Source organism: Lissotriton helveticus, chromosome 11, assembly GCF_964261635.1.
Source record: "Lissotriton helveticus chromosome 11, aLisHel1.1, whole genome shotgun sequence".
NCBI lineage: Eukaryota > Metazoa > Chordata > Amphibia > Caudata > Salamandridae > Lissotriton > Lissotriton helveticus.
The window spans coordinates 1,105,655,027-1,105,675,391 of record NC_136072.1 but is presented as its reverse complement, the minus strand read 5'-3'; positions in this window follow the sequence as shown (position 1 = coordinate 1,105,675,391).

Sequence of the window (20,365 nt, the reverse complement as noted above, 5' to 3'; positions counted from 1 at the left end):
AGAGTTAGCTGCAGCTTGTATTTTTCTCTATTTGAATTGATTTGAACGGCACATCGTACTAAAGGTACCTTAAGTGCTACTTGGATATTATACTGCATATTCTGCACTATTTTTGGCATGCCTGTTTCTAGCATACTCCGTAGGATGTGTTGCTTTTGTAGTGGTACTAATTTGAGACTCGATGAAGCACAACTGACTCCCCCGGAAGGGACGCCTAATAGGGATATGTATATTAAATATGGTATTTCTTCGATAATGTACAGCGCGGTATGTAATAAATATACTCGTAAGGATTCTGAGTTGCGTTGGCCTATCCATGGGTCATTTGATTTACGAAAGATTCAGTATGTGGAACAACGAATGTTTAAGCGAAAGGCTAGGCAAGATATGTTTGACTGTGTGCGAATGTGGGAGAAAGAAGTGCGTGAGTGAATGAAGCGTGAGCAAGCCTTGATTGAAAAAGAACAACGTAAGAGCATTCATGCGAAAGCATTAGAAATGAAAAATAGGGAAATTAAAGAAATTAAAGAGAAGGAAGATAGGGAGCGTGATTTACAGGTAAATGGCCAATACGTTGTTCGTAGACCTCTTTATCCTATTCTTAGTAAACCTCAAGATGATTCTCTCTTATTAGATCGTTATCCACCTTCGTATACTCTTCCTTCTGCTCCCTATGAATCAGATGAGGACTCTTCTTCAGACTAGGACAAAGCTCGAGAAACTCGCTCGATGTTATCTGCTGGGCGTGCATCTGACATTAGATCCACTGCTCATAAAGCAGTTCATAGCACTACTACTGCTTCTGAACTTCTAGATAGTATAAAAGGTTGGCAGGAAAGGGAGAAGATATATTTTACTGAGGTATTGAACGGTTATTGAACGGTTTAGGAAATATTCGGTAGAAATGGAGCCCGATGATGTAGCAAATGATTGTAAGCAACTACGTGAAGGTCTTTTTGTCTTCTCCCAGGTGGCTGACACGATCAGACGTTTGGTTAAACTGCATATTGAAGCAGTCCGTTTGCGAGAGGAGACAAAGACAGCAGAAGCAGCTACACAAACATCCCAGATCAGCATGGCACCAGCTTCAACTCCCGAAACAGATAAGAATGTTGTAATTAATGTGAAACCCATGCGGGAAGCCGCGCCTTTATATGTTCCACCTAAAGGAGCAGGTACCAGTGATGATAAGACTTCTACAGATGCAAAGGGTTATTTTATTTATAATTGGGTTTACAGTCCTTGGAATAGAGCAGATGTCATGGCTCTTAAAACTGCATTACCTGATCCGCGAAAGAATCCAGCAGCCTTTTATGAAGAAGTTGAGGGTGCTATTAGCTCTAGTACTATGACTTTGCCTGATCTTGACCTGTTTTTTGGACTGATATTACCGCCTGATATGTGGATAACTGTGCGTAAAGTTGATGATCGTGCAACATTTGGAGCATTATGGAAAGATTTAGAGCAATTAGATGAAGAAAGAGAACCTGCACAGAAACTGTGTCAGTTAATTTTAGATCTCCCTGCAGCTTTATTAGTTAATTTAAAGGCGATTATTCGCCCTAAAAAGATAGATTGGACAGTGTTAGCGTCTTGCAAACAAAATACAGATTAATCAGTTTCTGACTTCTTCACACACTTTGAAGAGGCAGTCCACGATTTTAGTGGCCAGTCATTGACAGATGACACGGGTGGACATCTGTTCGTCGATAAATATGTCGCAAACCGTTTGCCAGGAATAGCTAGTCGCCTAAAGGCCAGTGAGAGTTCATGGACTACCTCTTCTCCGGTTGCTCTTTTAACTATGGCTCAGTATTATGAACAACAGGAACTAGAAGCTAGAGGTAATGAGGATAAAAAGACTAAAGAATTAAAAACGAAGATTATGTTGGCTCAGGCTTATGGTCCGTCTCTTCCTTCTTATTCTCGAATTTGTCTGTTGATCAGTGTGCGTACTGCAAGAAATTTGGACATCGGGCTAATTAGTGTCCAGCATTGCGTGCTCAGCAGTATACAAGTGGTCGGGAGAAACCACCGCAATGGAGCGCACACCGCTAGCCCCTCCTCCGGATCGCCCCTCGGGATTCTGGTACTTGTAGTTCAATAGTGGATCACCCAGGTGGGTGCAAGTCGGTACTTGTTGGACTGATGAATCTCTAGACCCGATACATGTCCCGGGTTTTTGGGTATCGCCCAAGACATGGCTCGGGTTTCGGGATAACTTCCCTCATCAGTAGAGAAATGGTTAGGGGTGGAGGAGAAGGCCGCCAAACAACCGTCAATGGCCTCGATGCCCGAACCGGCACGCAGGGCAGCATCCAGGAGCCCGTCGGCTCAAAGCTCAAGGGAGCCAATTAGTAGAAACCACCGCAATGGAGCGCACACCGCTAGCCCCTCCTCCGGATCGCCCCTCGGGATTCTGGTACTTGTAGTTCAATAGTGGATCACCCAGGTGGGTGCAAGTCGGTACTTGTTGGACTGATGAATCTCTAGACCCGATACATGTCCCGGGTTTTTGGGTATCGCCCAAGACATGGCTCGGGTTTCGGGATAACTTCCCTCATCAGTAGAGAAATGGTTAGGGGTGGAGGAGAAGGCCGCCAAACAACCGTCAATGGCCTCGATGCCCGAACCGGCACGCAGGGCAGCATCCAGGAGCCCGTCGGCTAAAAGCTCAAGGGAGCCAATTAGTAGAAACCACCGCAATGGAGCGCACACCGCTAGCCCCTCCTCCGGATCGCCCCTCGGGATTCTGGTACTTGTAGTTCAATAGTGGATCACCCAGGTGGGTGCAAGTCGGTACTTGTTGGACTGATGTATCGGGACATGTATCGGGTCTAGAGATTCATCAGTCCAACAAGTACCGACTTGCACCCACCTGGGTGATCCACTATTGAACTACAAGTACTAGAATCCCGAGGGGCGATCCGGAGGAAGGGCTAGCGGTGTGCGCTCCATTGCTGTGGTTTCTTTCAATTGGCTCCCTTGAGCTTTGAGCCGACGGGCTCCTGGATGCTGCCCTGCGTGCCGGTTCGGGCATCGAGGCCATCGACGGTTGTTTGGCGGCCTTCTCCTCCACCCCTAACCATTTCTCTACTGATGAGGGAAGTTATCCCGAAACCCGAGCCATGTCTCGGGCGATACCCAAAAACCCGGGACATGTATCGGGTCTAGAGATTCATCAGTCCAACAAGTACCGACTAGCACCCACCTGGGTGATCCACTATTGAACTACAAGTACCAGAATCCCGAGGGGCGATCCGGAGGAAGGGCTAGCGGTGTGCGCTCCATTGCTGTGGTTTCTTTCAATTGGCTCCCTTGAGCTTTGAGCCAACGGGCTCCTGGATGCTGCCCTGCGTGCCGGTTCGGGCATCGAGGCCATCGACGGTTGTTTGGCGGCCTTCTCCTCCACCCCTAACCATTTCTCTACTGATGAGGGAAGTTATCCCGAAACCCGAGCCATGTCTCGGGCGATACCCAAAAACCCGGGACATGTATCGGGTCTAGAGATTCATCAGTCCAACAAGTACCGACTTGCACCCACCTGGGTGATCCACTATTGAACTACAAGTACCAGAATCCCGAGGGGCGATCCGGAGGAAGGGCTAGCGGTGTGCGCTCCATTGCTGTGGTTTCTTTCAATTGGCTCCCTTGAGCTTTGAGCCGACGGGCTCCTGGATGCTGCCCTGCGTGCCGGTTCGGGCATCGAGGCCATTGACGGTTGTTTGGCGGCCTTCTCCTCCACCCCTAACCATTTCTCTACTGATGAGGGAAGTTATCCCGAAACCCAAGGCCATGTCTCGGGCGATACCCAAAAACCCGGGACATGTATCGGGTCTAGAGATTCATCAGTCCAACAAGTACCGACTTGCACCCACCTGGGTGATCCACTATTGAACTACAAGTACCAGAATCCCGAGGGGCGATCCGGAGGAAGGGCTAGCGGTGTGCGCTCCATTGCTGTGGTTTCTTTCAATTGGCTCCCTTGAGCTTTGAGCCGACGGGCTCCTGGATGCTGCCCTGCGTGCCGGTTCGGGCATCGAGGCCATCGACGGTTGTTTGGCGGCCTTCTCCTCCACCCCTAACCATTTCTCTACTGATGAGGGAAGTTATCCCGAAACCCGAGCCATGTCTCGGGCGATACCCAAAAACCCGGGACATGTATCGGGTCTAGAGATTCATCAGTCCAACAAGTACCGACTTGCACCCACCTGGGTGATCCACTATTGAACTACAAGTACCAGAATCCCGAGGGGCGATCCGGAGGAAGGGCTAGCGGTGTACGCTCCATTGCTGTGGTTTCTTTCAATTGGCTCCCTTGAGCTTTGAGCCGACGGGCTCCTGGATGCTGCCCTGCGTGCCGGTTCGGGCATCGAGGCCATCGACGGTTGTTTGGCGGCCTTCTCCTCCACCCCTAACCATTTCTCTACTGATGAGGGAAGTTATCCCGAAACCCGAGCCATGTCTCGGGCGATACCCAAAAACCCGGGACATGTATCGGGTCTAGAGATTCATCAGTCCAACAAGTACCGACTTGCACCCACCTGGGTGATCCACTATTGAACTACAAGTACCAGAATCCCGAGGGGCGATCCAGAGGAAGGGCTAGCGGTGTGCGCTCCATTGCTGTGATTTCTTTCAATTGGCTCCCTTGAGCTTTGAGCCGACGGGCTCCTGGATGCTGCCCTGCGTGCCGGTTCGGGCATCGAGGCCATCGACGGTTGTTTGGCGGCCTTCTCCTCCACCCCTAACCATTTCTCTACTGATGAGGGAAGTTATCCCGAAACCCGAGCCATGTCTCGGGCGATACCCAAAAACCCGGGACATGTATCGGGTCTAGAGATTCATCAGTCCAACAAGTACCGACTTGCACCCACCTGGGTGATCCACTATTGAACTACAAGTACCAGAATCCCGAGGGGCGATCCAGAGGAAGGGCTAGCGGTGTGCGCTCCATTGCTGTGGTTTCTTTCAATTGGCTCCCTTGAGCTTTGAGCCGACGGGCTCCTGGATGCTGCCCTGCGTGCCGGTTCGGGCATCGAGGCCATCGACGGTTGTTTGGCGGCCTTCTCCTCCACCCCTAACCATTTCTCTACTGATGAGGGAAGTTATCCCGAAACCCGAGCCATGTCTCGGGCGATACCCAAAAGCCCGGGACATGTATCGGGTCTAGAGATTCATCAGTCCAACAAGTACCGACTTGCACCCACCTGGGTGATCCACTATTGAACTACAAGTACCAGAATCCCGAGGGGCGATCCGGAGGAAGGGCTAGCGGTGTGCGCTCCATTGCTGTGGTTTCTTTCAATTGGCTTCCTTGAGCTTTGAGCCGACTGGCTCCTGGATGCTGCCCTGCGTGCCGGTTCGGGCATCGAGGCCATCGACGGTTGTTTGGCGGCCTTCTCCTCCACCCCTAACCATTTCTCTACTGATGAGGGAAGTTATCCCGAAACCCGAGCCATGTCTCGGGCGATACCCAAAAACCCGGGACATGTATCGGGTCTAGAGATTCATCAATCCAACAAGTACCGACTTGCACCCACCTGGGTGATCCACTATTGAACTACAAGTACCAGAATCCGGAGGGGCGATCCGGAGGAAGGGCTAGCGGTGTGCGCGCCATTGCTGTGGTTTCTTTCAATTGGCTTCCTTGAGCTTTGAGCCGACGGGCTCCTGGATGCTGCCCTGCGTGCCGGTTCGGGCATCGAGGCCATCGACGGTTGTTTGGCGGCCTTCTCCTCCACCCCTAACCATTTCTCTACTGATGAGGGAAGTTATCCCGAAACCCGAGCCATGTCTCGGGCGATACCCAAAAACCCGGGACATGTATCGGGTCTAGAGATTCATCAGTCCAACAAGTACCGACTTGCACCCACCTGGGTGATCCACTATTGAACTACAAGTACCAGAATCCCGAGGGGCGATCCGGAGGAAGGGCTAGCGGTGTGCGCTCCATTGCTGTGGTTTCTTTCAATTGGCTCCCTTGAGCTTTGAGCCGACGGGCTCCTGGATGCTGCCCTGCGTGCCGGTTCGGGCATCGAGGCCATCGACGGTTGTTTGGCGGCCTTCTCCTCCACCACTAACCATTTCTCTACTGATGAGGGAAGTTATCCCGAAACCCGAGCCATGTCTCGGGCGATACCCAAAAACCCGGGACATGTATCGGGTCTAGAGATTCATCAGTCCAACAAGTACCGACTTGCACCCACCTGGGTGATCCACTATTGAACTACAAGTACCAGAATCCCGAGGGGCGATCCGGAGGAAGGGCTAGCGGTTTGCGCTCCATTGCTGTGGTTTCTTTCAATTGGCTCCCTTGAGCTTTGAGCCGACGGGCTCCTGGATGCTGCCCTGCGTGCCGGTTCGGGCATCGAGGCCATCGACGGTTGTTTGGCGGCCTTCTCCTCCACCCCTAACCATTTCTCTACTGATGAGGGAAGTTATCCCGAAACCCGAGCCATGTCTCGGGTGATACCCAAAAACCCGGGACATGTATCGGGTCTAGAGATTCATCAGTCCAACAAGTACCGACTTGCACCCACCTGGGTGATCCACTATTGAACTACAAGTACCAGAATCCCGAGGGGCGATCCGGAGGAAGGGCTAGCGGTGTGCGCTCCATTGCTGTGGTTTCTTTCAATTGGCTCCCTTGAGCTTTGAGCCGACGGGCTCCTGGATGCTGCCCTGCGTGCCGGTTCGGGCATCGAGGCCATCGACGGTTGTTTGGCGGCCTTCTCCTCCACCCCTAACCATTTCTCTACTGATGAGGGAAGTTATCCCAAAACCCGAGCCATGTCTCGGGCGATACCCAAAAACCCGGGACATGTATCGGGTCTAGAGATTCATCAGTCCAACAAGTACCGACTTGCACCCACCTGGGTGATCCACTATTGAACTACAAGTACCAGAATCCCGAGGGGCGATCCGGAGGAAGGGCTAGCGGTGTGCGCTCCATTGCTGTGGTTTCTTTCAATTGGCTCCCTTGAGCTTTGAGCCGACGGGCTCCTGGATGCTGCCCTGCGTGCCGGTTCGGGCATCGAGGCCATCGACGGTTGTTTGGCGGCCTTCTCCTCCACCCCTAACCATTTCTCTACTGATGAGGGAAGTTATCCCGAAACCCGAGCCATGTCTCGGGCGATACCCAAAAACCCGGGACATGTATCGGGTCTAGAGATTCATCAGTCCAACAAGTACCGACTTGCACCCACCTGGGTGATCCACTATTGAACTACAAGTACCAGAATCCCGAGGGGCGATCCGGAGGAAGGGCTAGCGGTGTGCGCTCCATTGCTGTGGTTTCTTTCAATTGGCTCCCTTGAGCTTTGAGCCGACGGGCTCCTGGATGCTGCCCTGCGTGCCGGTTCGGGCATCGAGGCCATCGACGGTTGTTTGGCGGCCTTCTCCTCCACCCCTAACCATTTCTCTACTGATGAGGGAAGTTATCCCGAAACCCGAGCCATGTCTCGGGCGATACCCAAAAACCCGGGACATGTATCGGGTCTAGAGATTCATCAGTCCAACAAGTACCGACTTGCACCCACCTGGGTGATCCACTATTGAACTACAAGTACCAGAATCCCGAGGGGCGATCCAGAGGAAGGGCTAGCGGTGTGCGCTCCATTGCTGTGGTTTCTTTCAATTGGCTCCCTTGAGCTTTGAGCCGACGGGCTCCTGGATGCTGCCCTGCGTGCCGGTTCGGGCATCGAGGCCATCGACGGTTGTTTGGCGGCCTTCTCCTCCACCCCTAACCATTTCTCTACTGATGAGGGAAGTTATCCCGAAACCCGAGCCATGTCTCGGGCGATACCCAAAAACCCGGGACATGTATCGGGTCTAGAGATTCATCAGTCCAACAAGTACCGACTTGCACCCACCTGGGTGATCCACTATTGAACTACAAGTACCAGAATCCCGAGGGGCGATCCAGAGGAAGGGCTAGCGGTGTGCGCTCCATTGCTGTGGTTTCTTTCAATTGGCTCCCTTGAGCTTTGAGCCGACGGGCTCCTGGATGCTGCCCTGCGTGCCGGTTCGGGCATCGAGACCATCGACGGTTGTTTGGCGGCCTTCTCCTCCACCCCTAAACATTTCTCTACTGATGAGGGAAGTTATCCCGAAACCCGAGCCATGTCTCGGGCGATACCCAAAAACCCGGGGCATGTATCGGGTCTAGAGATTCATCAGTCCAACAAGTACCGACTTGCACCCACCTGGGTGATCCACTATTGAACTACAAGTACCAGAATCCCGAGGGGCGATCCGGAGGAAGGGCTAGCGGTGTGCGCTCCATTGCTGTGGTTTCTTTCAACTGGCTCCCTTGAGCTTTGAGCCGACGGGCTCCTGGATGCTGCCCTGCGTGCCGGTTCGGGCATCGAGGCCATCGACGGTTGTTTGGCGGCCTTCTCCTCCACCCCTAACCATTTCTCTACTGATGAGGGAAGTTATCACGAAACCCGAGCCATGTCTCGGGCGATACCCAAAAACCCGGGACATGTATCGGGTCTAGAGATTCATCAATCCAACAAGTACCGACTTGCACCCACCTGGGTGATCCACTATTGAACTACAAGTACCAGAATCCCGAGGGGCGATCCGGAGGAAGGGCTAGCGGTGTGCGCGCCATTGCTGTGGTTTCTTTCAATTGGCTCCCTTGAGCTTTGAGCCGACGGGCTCCTGGATGCTGCCCTGCGTGCCGGTTCGGGCATCGAGGCCATCGACGGTTGTTTGGCGGCCTTCTCCTCCACCCCTAACCATTTCTCTACTGATGAGGGAAGTTATCCCGAAACCCGAGCCATGTCTCGGGCGATACCCAAAAACCCGGGACATGTATCGGGTCTAGAGATTCATCAGTCCAACAAGTACCGACTTGCACCCACCTGGGTGATCCACTATTGAACTACAAGTACCAGAATCCCGAGGGGCGATCCGGAGGAAGGGCTAGCGGTGTGCGCTCCATTGCTGTGGTTTCTTTCAATTGGCTCCCTTGAGCTTTGAGCCGACGGGCTCCTGGATGCTGCCCTGCGTGCCGGTTCGGGCATCGAGGCCATCGACGGTTGTTTGGCGGCCTTCTCCTCCACCCCTAACCATTTCTCTACTGATGAGGGAAGTTATCCCGAAACCCGAGCCATGTCTCGGGCGATACCCAAAAACCCGGGACATGAATCGGGTCTAGAGATTCATCAGTCCAACAAGTACCGACTTGCACCCACCTGTGTGATCCACTATTGAACTACAAGTACCAGAATCCCGAGGGGCGATCCGGAGGAAGGGCTAGCGGTTTGCGCTCCATTGCTGTGGTTTCTTTCAATTGGCTCCCTTGAGCTTTGAGCCGACGGGCTCCTGGATGCTGCCCTGCGTGCCGGTTCGGGCATCGAGGCCATCGACGGTTGTTTGGCGGCCTTCTCCTCCACCCCTAACCATTTCTCTACTGATGAGGGAAGTTATCCCGAAACCCGAGCCATGTCTCGGGCGATACCCAAAAACCCGGGACATGTATCGGGTCTAGAGATTCATCAGTCCAACAAGTACCGACTTGCACCCACCTGGGTGATCCACTATTGAACTACAAGTACCAGAATCCCGAGGGGCGATCCGGAGGAAGGGCTAGCGGTGTGCGCTCCATTGCTGTGGTTTCTTTCAATTGGCTCCCTTGAGCTTTGAGCGACGGGCTCCTGGATGCTGCCCTGCGTGCCGGTTCGGGCATCGAGGCCATCGACGGTTGTTTGGCGGCCTTCTCCTCCACCCCTAACCATTTCTCTACTGATGAGGGAAGTTATCCCAAAACCCGAGCCATGTCTCGGGCGATACCCAAAAACCCGGGACATGTATCGGGTCTAGAGATTCATCAGTCCAACAAGTACCGACTTGCACCCACCTGGGTGATCCACTATTGAACTACAAGTACCAGAATCCCGAGGGGCGATCCGGAGGAAGGGCTAGCGGTGTGCGCTCCATTGCTGTGGTTTCTTTCAATTGGCTCCCTTGAGCTTTGAGCCGACGGGCTCCTGGATGCTGCCCTGCGTGCCGGTTCGGGCATCGAGGCCATCGACGGTTGTTTGGCGGCCTTCTCCTCCACCCCTAACCATTTCTCTACTGATGAGGGAAGTTATCCCGAAACCCGAGCCATGTCTCGGGCGATACCCAAAAACCCGGGACATGTATCGGGTCTAGAGATTCATCAGTCCAACAAGTACCGACTTGCACCCACCTGGGTGATCCACTATTGAACTACAAGTACCAGAATCCCGAGGGGCGATCCGGAGGAAGGGCTAGCGGTGTGCGCTCCATTGCTGTGGTTTCTTTCAATTGGCTTCCTTGAGCTTTGAGCCGACGGGCTCCTGGATGCTGCCCTGCGTGCCGGTTCGGGCATCGAGGCCATCGACGGTTGTTTGGCGGCCTTCTCCTCCACCCCTAACCATTTCTCTACTGATGAGGGAAGTTATCCCGAAACCCAAGCCATGTCTCGGGCGATACCCAAAAACCCGGGACATGTATCGGGTCTAGAGATTCATCAGTCCAACAAGTACCGACTTGCACCCACCTGGTTGATCCACTATTGAACTACAAGTACCAGAATCCCGAGGGGCGATCCGGAGGAAGGGCTAGCGGTGTGCGCTCCATTGCTGTGGTTTCTTTCAATTGGCTCCCTTAAGCTTTGAGCCGACGGGCTCCTGGATGCTGCCCTGCGTGCCGGTTCGGGCATCGAGGCCATCGACGGTTGTTTGGCGGCCTTCTCCTCCACCCCTAACCATTTCTCTACTGATGAGGGAAGTTATCCCGAAACCCGAGCCATGTCTCGGGCGATACCCAAAAACCCGGGACATGTATCGGGTCTAGAGATTCATCAGTCCAACAAGTACCGACTTGCACCCACCTGGGTGATCCACTATTGAACTACAAGTACCAGAATCCCGAGGGGCGATCCAGAGGAAGGGCTAGCGGTGTGCGCTCCATTGCTGTGGTTTCTTTCAATTGGCTCCCTTGAGCTTTGAGCCGACGGGCTCCTGGATGCTGCCCTGCGTGCCGGTTCGGGCATCGAGGCCATCGACGGTTGTTTGGCGGCCTTCTCCTCCACCCCTAACCATTTCTCTACTGATGAGGGAAGTTATCCCGAAACCCGAGCCATGTCTCGGGCGATACCCAAAAACCCGGGACATGTATCGGGTCTAGAGATTCATCAGTCCAACAAGTACCGACTTGCACCCACCTGGGTGATCCACTATTGAACTACAAGTACCAGAATCCCGAGGGGCGATCCAGAGGAAGGGCTAGCGGTGTGCGCTCCATTGCTGTGGTTTCTTTCAATTGGCTCCCTTGAGCTTTGAGCCGACGGGCTCCTGGATGCTGCCCTGCATGCCGGTTCGGGCATCGAGGCCATCGACGGTTGTTTGGCGGCCTTCTCCTCCACCCCTAACCATTTCTCTACTGATGAGGGAAGTTATCCCGAAACCCGAGCCATGTCTCGGGCGATACCCAAAAACCCGGGACATGTATCGGGTCTAGAGATTCATCAGTCCAACAAGTACCGACTTGCACCCACCTGGGTGATCCACTATTGAACTACAAGTACCAGAATCCCGAGGGGCGATCCGGAGGAAGGGCTAGCGGTGTGCGCTCCATTGCTGTGGTTTCTTTCAATTGGCTCCCTTGAGCTTTGAGCCGACGGGCTCCTGGATGCTGCCCTGCGTGCCGGTTCGGGCATCGAGGCCATCGACGGTTGTTTGGCGACCTTCTCCTCCACCCCTAACCATTTCTCTACTGATGAGGGAAGTTATCCCGAAACCCGAGCCATGTCTCGGGCGATACCCAAAAACCCGGGACATGTATCGGGTCTAGAGATTCATCAATCCAACAAGTACCGACTTGCACCCACCTGGGTGATCCACTATTGAACTACAAGTACCAGAATCCCGAGGGGCGATCCGGAGGAAGGGCTAGCGGTGTGCGCGCCATTGCTGTGGTTTCTTTCAATTGGCTCCCTTGAGCTTTGAGCCGACGGGCTCCTGGATGCTGCCCTGCGTGCCGGTTCGGGCATCGAGGCCATCGACGGTTGTTTGGCGGCCTTCTCCTCCACCCCTAACCATTTCTCTACTGATGAGGGAAGTTATCCCGAAACCCGAGCCATGTCTCGGGCGATACCCAAAAACCCGGGACATGTATCGGGTCTAGAGATTCATCAGTCCAACAAGTACCGACTTGCACCCACCTGGGTGATCCACTATTGAACTACAAGTACCAGAATCCCGAGGGGCGATCCGGAGGAAGGGCTAGCGGTGTGCGCTCCATTGCTGTGGTTTCTTTCAATTGGCTCCCTTGAGCTTTGAGCCGACGGGCTCCTGGATGCTGCCCTGCGTGCCGGTTCGGGCATCGAGGCCATCGACGGTTGTTTGGCGGCCTTCTCCTCCACCCCTAACCATTTCTCTACTGATGAGGGAAGTTATCCCGAAACCCGAGCCATGTCTCGGGCGATACCCAAAAACCCGGGACATGTATCGGGTCTAGAGATTTATCAGTCCAACAAGTACCGACTTGCACCCACCTGGGTTATCCACTATTGAACTACAAGTACCAGAATCCCGAGGGGCGATCCGGAGGAAGGGCTAGCGGTGTGCGCTCCATTGCTGTGGTTTCTTTCAATTGGCTTCCTTGAGCTTTGAGCCGCCGGGCTCCTGGATGCTGCCCTGCGTGCCGGTTCGGGCATCGAGGCCATCGACGGTTGTTTGGCGGCCTTCTCCTCCACCCCTAACCATTTCTCTACTGATGAGGGAAGTTATCCCGAAACCCGAGCCATGTCTCGGGCGATACCCAAAAACCCGGGACATGTATCGGGTCTAGAGATTCATCAATCCAACAAGTACCGACTTGCACCCACCTGTGTGATCCACTATTGAACTACAAGTACCAGAATCCCGAGGGGCGATCCGGAGGAAGGGCTAGCGGTGTGCGCGCCATTGCTGTGGTTTCTTTCAATTGGCTTCCTTGAGCTTTGAGCCGACGGGCTCCTGGATGCTGCCCTGCGTGCCGGTTCGGGCATCGAGGCCATCGACGGTTGTTTGGCGGCCTTCTCCTCCACCCCTAACCATTTCTCTACTGATGAGGGAAGTTATCCCGAAACCCGAGCCATGTCTCGGGCGATACCCAAAAACCCGGGACATGTATCGGGTCTAGAGATTCATCAGTCCAACAAGTACCGACTTGCACCCACCTGGGTGATCCACTATTGAACTACAAGTACCAGAATCCCGAGGGGCGATCCGGAGGAAGGGCTAGCGGTGTGCCCTCCATTGCTGTGGTTTCTTTCAATTGGCTCCCTTGAGCTTTGAGCCGACGGACTCCTGGATGCTGCCCTGCGTGCCGGTTCGGGCATCGAGGCCATCAACGGTTGTTTGGCGGCCTTCTCCTCCACCCCTAACCATTTCTCTACTGATGAGGGAAGTTATCCCGAAACCCGAGCCATGTCTCGGACGATACCCAAAAACCCGGGACATGTATCGGGTCTAGAGATTCATCAGTCCAACAAGTACCGACTTGCACCCACCTGGGTGATCCACTATTGAACTACAAGTACCAGAATCCCGAGGGGCGATCCGGAGGAAGGGCTAGCGGTTTGCGCTCCATTGCTGTGGTTTCTTTCAATTGGCTCCCTTGAGCTTTGAGCCGACGGGCTCCTGGATGCTGCCCTGCGTGCCGGTTCGGGCATCGAGGCCATTGACGGTTGTTTGGCGGCCTTCTCCTCCACCCCTAACCATTTCTCTACTGATGAGGGAAGTTATCCCGAAACCCGAGCCATGTCTCGGGCGATACCCAAAAACCCGGGACATGTATCGGGTCTAGAGATTCATCAGTCCAACAAGTACCGACTTGCACCCACCTGGGTGATCCACTATTGAACTACAAGTACCAGAATCCCGAGGGGCGATCCGGAGGAAGGGCTAGCGGTGTGCGCTCCATTGCTGTGGTTTCTTTCAATTGGCTCCCTTGAGCTTTGAGCCGACGGGCTCCTGGATGCTGCCCTGCGTGCCGGTTCGGGCATCGAGGCCATCGACGGTTGTTTGGCGGCCTTCTCCTCCACCCCTAACCATTTCTCTACTGATGAGGGAAGTTATCCCGAAACCCGAGCCATGTCTCGGGCGATACCCAAAAACCCGGGACATGTATCGGGTCTAGAGATTCATCAGTCCAACAAGTACCGACTTGCACCCACCTGGGTGATCCACTATTGAACTACAAGTACCAGAATCCCGAGGGGCGATCCGGAGGAAGGGCTAGCGGTTTGCGCTCCATTGCTGTGGTTTCTTTCAATTGGCTCCCTTGAGCTTTGAGCCGACGGGCTCCTGGATGCTGCCCTGCGTGCCGGTTCGGGCATCGAGGCCATCGACGGTTGTTTGGCGGCCTTCTCCTCCACCCCTAACCATTTCTCTACTGATGAGGGAAGTTATCCCGAAACCCGAGCCATGTCTCGGGTGATACCCAAAAACCCGGGACATGTATCGGGTCTAGAGATTCATCAGTCCAACAAGTACCGACTTGCACCCACCTGGGTGATCCACTATTGAACTACAAGTACCAGAATCCCGAGGGGCGATCCGGAGGAAGGGCTAGCGGTGTGCGCTCCATTGCTGTGGTTTCTTTCAATTGGCTCCCTTGAGCTTTGAGCCGACGGGCTCCTGGATGCTGCCCTGCGTGCCGGTTCGGGCATCGAGGCCATCGACGGTTGTTTGGCGGCCTTCTCCTCCACCCCTAACCATTTCTCTACTGATGAGGGAAGTTATCCCAAAACCCGAGCCATGTCTCGGGCGATACCCAAAAACCCGGGACATGTATCGGGTCTAGAGATTCATCAGTCCAACAAGTACCGACTTGCACCCACCTGGGTGATCCACTATTGAACTACAAGTACCAGAATCCCGAGGGGCGATCCGGAGGAAGGGCTAGCGGTGTGCGCTCCATTGCTGTGGTTTCTTTCAATTGGCTCCCTTGAGCTTTGAGCCGACGGGCTCCTGGATGCTGCCCTGCGTGCCGGTTCGGGCATCGAGGCCATCGACGGTTGTTTGGCGGCCTTCTCCTCCACCCCTAACCATTTTTCTACTGATGAGGGAAGATATCCCGAAACCCGAGCCATGTCTCGGGCGATACCCAAAAACCCGGGACATGTATCGGGTCTAGAAATTCATCAGTCCAACAAGTACCGACTTGCACCCACCTGGGTGATCCACTATTGAACTACAAGTACCAGAATCCCGAGGGGCGATCCGGAGGAAGGGCTAGCGGTGTGCGCTCCATTGCTGTGGTTTCTTTCAATTGGCTCCCTTGAGCTTTGAGCCGACGGGCTCCTGGATGCTGCCCTGCGTGCCGGTTCGGGCATCGAGGCCATCGACGGTTGTTTGGCGGCCTTCTCCTCCACCCCTAACCATTTCTCTACTGATGAGGGAAGTTATCCCGAAACCCGAGCCATGTCTCGACGATACCCAAAAACCCGGGACATGTATCGGGTCTAGAGATTCATCAGTCCAACAAGTACCGACTTGCACCCACCTGGGTGATCCACTATTGAACTACAAGTACCAGAATCCCGAGGGGCGATCCAGAGGAAGGGCTAGCGGTGTGCGCTCCATTGCTGTGGTTTCTTTCAATTGGCTCCCTTGAGCTTTGAGCCGACGGGCTCCTGGATGCTGCCCTGCGTGCCGGTTCGGGCATCGAGGCCATCGACGGTTGTTTGGCGGCCTTCTCCTCCACCCCTAACCATTTCTCTACTGATGAGGGAAGTTATCCCGAAACCCGAGCCATGTCTCGGGCGATACCCAAAAACCTGGGACATGTATCGGGTCTAGAGATTCATCAGTCCAACAAGTACCGACTTGCACCCACCTGGGTGATCCACTATTGAACTACAAGTACCAGAATCCCGAGGGGCGATCCAGAGGAAGGGCTAGCGGTGTGCGCTCCATTGCTGTGGTTTCTTTCAATTGGCTCCCTTGAGCTTTGAGCCGACGGGCTCCTGGATGCTGCCCTGCGTGCCGGTTCGGGCATCGAGACCATCGACGGTTGTTTGGCGGCCTTCTCCTCCACCCCTAAACATTTCTCTACTGATGAGGGAAGTTATCCCGAAACCCGAGCCATGTCTCGGGCGATACCCAAAAACCCGGGGCATGTATCGGGTCTAGAGATTCATCAGTCCAACAAGTACCGACTTGCACCCACCTGGGTGATCCACTATTGAACTACAAGTACCAGAATCCCGAGGGGCGATCCGGAGGAAGGGCTAGCGGTGTGCGCTCCATTGCTATGGTTTCTTTCAACTGGCTCCCTTGAGCTTTGAGCCGACGGGCTCCTGGATGCTGCCCTGCGTGCCGGTTCGGGCATCGAGGCCATCGACGGTTGTTTGGCGGCCTTCTCCTCCACCCCTAACCATTTCTCTACTGATGAGGGAAGTTATCACGAAACCCGAGCCATGTCTCGGGCGATACCCAAAAACCCGGGACATGTATCGGGTCTAGAGATTCATCAATCCAACAAGTACCGACTTGCACCCACCTGGGTGATCCACTATTGAACTACAAGTACCAGAATCCCGAGGGGCGATCCGGAGGAAGGGCTAGCGGTGTGCGCGCCATTGCTGTGGTTTCTTTCAATTGGCTCCCTTGAGCTTTGAGCCGACGGGCTCCTGGATGCTGCCCTGCGTGCCGGTTCGGGCATCGAGGCCATCGACGGTTGTTTGGCGGCCTTCTCCTCCACCCCTAACCATTTCTCTACTGATGAGGGAAGTTATCCCGAAACCCGAGCCATGTCTCGGGCGATACCCAAAAACCCGGGACATGTATCGGGTCTAGAGATTCATCAGTCCAACAAGTACCGACTTGCACCCACCTGGGTGATCCACTATTGAACTACAAGTACCAGAATCCCGAGGGGCGATCCGGAGGAAGGGCTAGCGGTGTGCGCTCCATTGCTGTGGTTTCTTTCAATTGGCTCCCTTGAGCTTTGAGCCGACGGGCTCCTGGATGCTGCCCTGCGTGCCGGTTCGGGCATCGAGGCCATCGACGGTTGTTTGGCGGCCTTCTCCTCCACCCCTAACCATTTCTCTACTGATGAGGGAAGTTATCCCGAAACCCGAGCCATGTCTCGGGCGATACCCAAAAACCCGGGACATGTATCGGGTCTAGAGATTCATCAGTCCAACAAGTACCGACTTGCACCCACCTGGGTGATCCACTATTGAACTACAAGTACCAGAATCCCGAGGGGCGATCCGGAGGAAGGGCTAGCGGTTTGCGCTCCATTGCTGTGGTTTCTTTCAATTGGCTCCCTTGAGCTTTGAGCCGACGGGCTCCTGGATGCTGCCCTGCGTGCCGGTTCGGGCATCGAGGCCATCGACGGTTGTTTGGCGGCCTTCTCCTCCACCCCTAACCATTTCTCTACTGATGAGGGAAGTTATCCCGAAACCCGAGCCATGTCTCGGGCGATACCCAAAAACCCGGGACATGTATCGGGTCTAGAGATTCATCAGTCCAACAAGTACCGACTTGCACCCACCTGGGTGATCCACTATTGAACTACAAGTACCAGAATCCCGAGGGGCGATCCGGAGGAAGGGCTAGCGGTGTGCGCTCCATTGCTGTGGTTTCTTTCAATTGGCTCCCTTGAGCTTTGAGCCGACGGGCTCCTGGATGCTGCCCTGCGTGCCGGTTCGGGCATCGAGGCCATCGACGGTTGTTTGGCGGCCTTCTCCTCCACCCCTAACCATTTCTCTACTGATGAGGGAAGTTATCCCAAAACCCGAGCCATGTCTCGGGCGATACCCAAAAACCCGGGACATGTATCGGTTCTAGAGATTCATCAGTCCAACAAGTACCGACTTGCACCCACCTGGGTGATCCACTATTGAACTACAAGTACCAGAATCCCGAGGGGCGATCCGGAGGAAGGGCTAGCGGTGTGCGCTCCATTGCTGTGGTTTCTTTCAATTGGCTCCCTTGAGCTTTGAGCCGACGGGCTCCTGGATGCTGCCCTGCGTGCCGGTTCGGGCATCGAGGCCATCGACGGTTGTTTGGCGGCCTTCTCCTCCACCCCTAACCATTTCTCTACTGATGAGGGAAGTTATCCCGAAACCCGAGCCATGTCTCGGGCGATACACAAAAACCCGGGACATGTATCGGGTCTAGAGATTCATCAGTCCAACAAGTACCGACTTGCACCCACCTGGGTGATCCACTATTGAACTACAAGTACCAGAATCCCGAGGGGCGATCCGGAGGAAGGGCTAGCGGTGTGCGCTCCATTGCTGTGGTTTCTTTCAATTGGCTTCCTTGAGCTTTGAGCCGACGGGCTCCTGGATGCTGCCCTGCGTGCCGGTTCGGGCATCGAGGCCATCGACGGTTGTTTGGCGGCCTTCTCCTCCACCCCTAACCATTTCTCTACTGATGAGGGAAGTTATCCCGAAACCCGAGCCATGTCTCGGGCGATACCCAAAAACCCGGGACATGTATCGGGTCTAGAGATTCATCAGTCCAACAAGTACCGACTTGCACCCACCTGGGTGAGCCACTATTGAACTACAAGTACCAGAATCCCGAGGGGCGATCCGGAGGAAGGGCTAGCGGTGTGCGCTCCATTGCTGTGGTTTCTTTCAATTGGCTCCCTTAAGCTTTGAGCCGACGGGCTCCTGGATGCTGCCCTGCGTGCCGGTTCGGGCATCGAGGCCATCGACGGTTGTTTGGCGGCCTTCTCCTCCACCCCTAACCATTTCTCTACTGATGAGGGAAGTTATCCCGAAACCCGAGCCATGTCTCGGGCGATACCCAAAAACCCGGGACATGTATCGGGTCTAGAGATTCATCAGTCCAACAAGTACCGACTTGCACCCACCTGGGTGATCCACTATTGAACTACAAGTACCAGAATCCCGAGGGGCGATCCAGAGGAAGGGCTAGCGGTGTGCGCTCCATTGCTGTGGTTTCTTTCAATTGGCTCCCTTGAGCTTTGAGCCGACGGGCTCCTGGATGCTGCCCTGCGTGCCGGTTCGGGCATCGAGGCCATCGACGGTTGTTTGGCGGCCTTCTCCTCCACCCCTAACCATTTCTCTACTGATGAGGGAAGTTATCCCGAAACCCGAGCCATGTCTCGGGCGATACCCAAAAACCCGGGACATGTATCGGGTCTAGAGATTCATCAGTCCAACAAGTACCGACTTGCACCCACCTGGGTGATCCACTATTGAACTACAAGTACCAGAATCCCGAGGGGCGATCCAGAGGAAGGGCTAGCGGTGTGCGCTCCATTGCTGTGGTTTCTTTCAATTGGCTCCCTTGAGCTTTGAGCCAACGGGCTCCTGGATGCTGCCCTGCATGCCGGTTCGGGCATCGAGGCCATCGACGGTTGTTTGGCGGCCTTCTCCTCCACCCCTAACCATTTCTCTACTGATGAGGGAAGTTATCCCGAAACCCGAGCCATGTCTCGGGCGATACCCAAAAACCCGGGACATGTATCGGGTCTAGAGATTCATCAGTCCAACAAGTACCGACTTGCACCCACCTGGGTGATCCACTATTGAACTACAAGTACCAGAATCCCGAGGGGCGATCCGGAGGAAGGGCTAGCGGTGTGCGCTCCATTGCTGTGGTTTCTTTCAATTGGCTCCCTTGAGCTTTGAGCCGACGGGCTCCTGGATGCTGCCCTGCGTGCCGGTTCGGGCATCGAGGCCATCGACGGTTGTTTGGCGGCCTTCTCCTCCACCCCTAACCATTTCTCTACTGATGAGGGAAGTTATCCCGAAACCCGAGCCATGTCTCGGGCGATACCCAAAAACCCGGGACATGTATCGGGTCTAGAGATTCATCAATCCAACAAGTACCGACTTGCACCCACCTGGGTGATCCACTATTGAACTACAAGTACCAGAATCCCGAGGGGCGATCCGGAGGAAGGGCTAGCGGTGTGCGCGCCATTGCTGTGGTTTCTTTCAATTGGCTCCCTTGAGCTTTGAGCCGACGGGCTCCTGGATGCTGCCCTGCGTGCCGGTTCGGGCATCGAGGCCATCGACGGTTGTTTGGCGGCCTTCTCCTCCACCCCTAACCATTTCTCTACTGATGAGGGAAGTTATCCCGAAACCCGAGCCATGTCTCGGGCGATACCCAAAAACCCGGGACATGTATCGGGTCTAGAGATTCATCAGTCCAACAAGTACCGACTTGCACCCACCTGGGTGATCCACTATTGAACTACAAGTACCAGAATCCCGAGGGGCGATCCGGAGGAAGGGCTAGCGGTGTGCGCTCCATTGCTGTGGTTTCTTTCAATTGGCTCCCTTGAGCTTTGAGCCGACGGGCTCCTGGATGCTGCCCTGCGTGCCGGTTCGGGCATCGAGGCCATC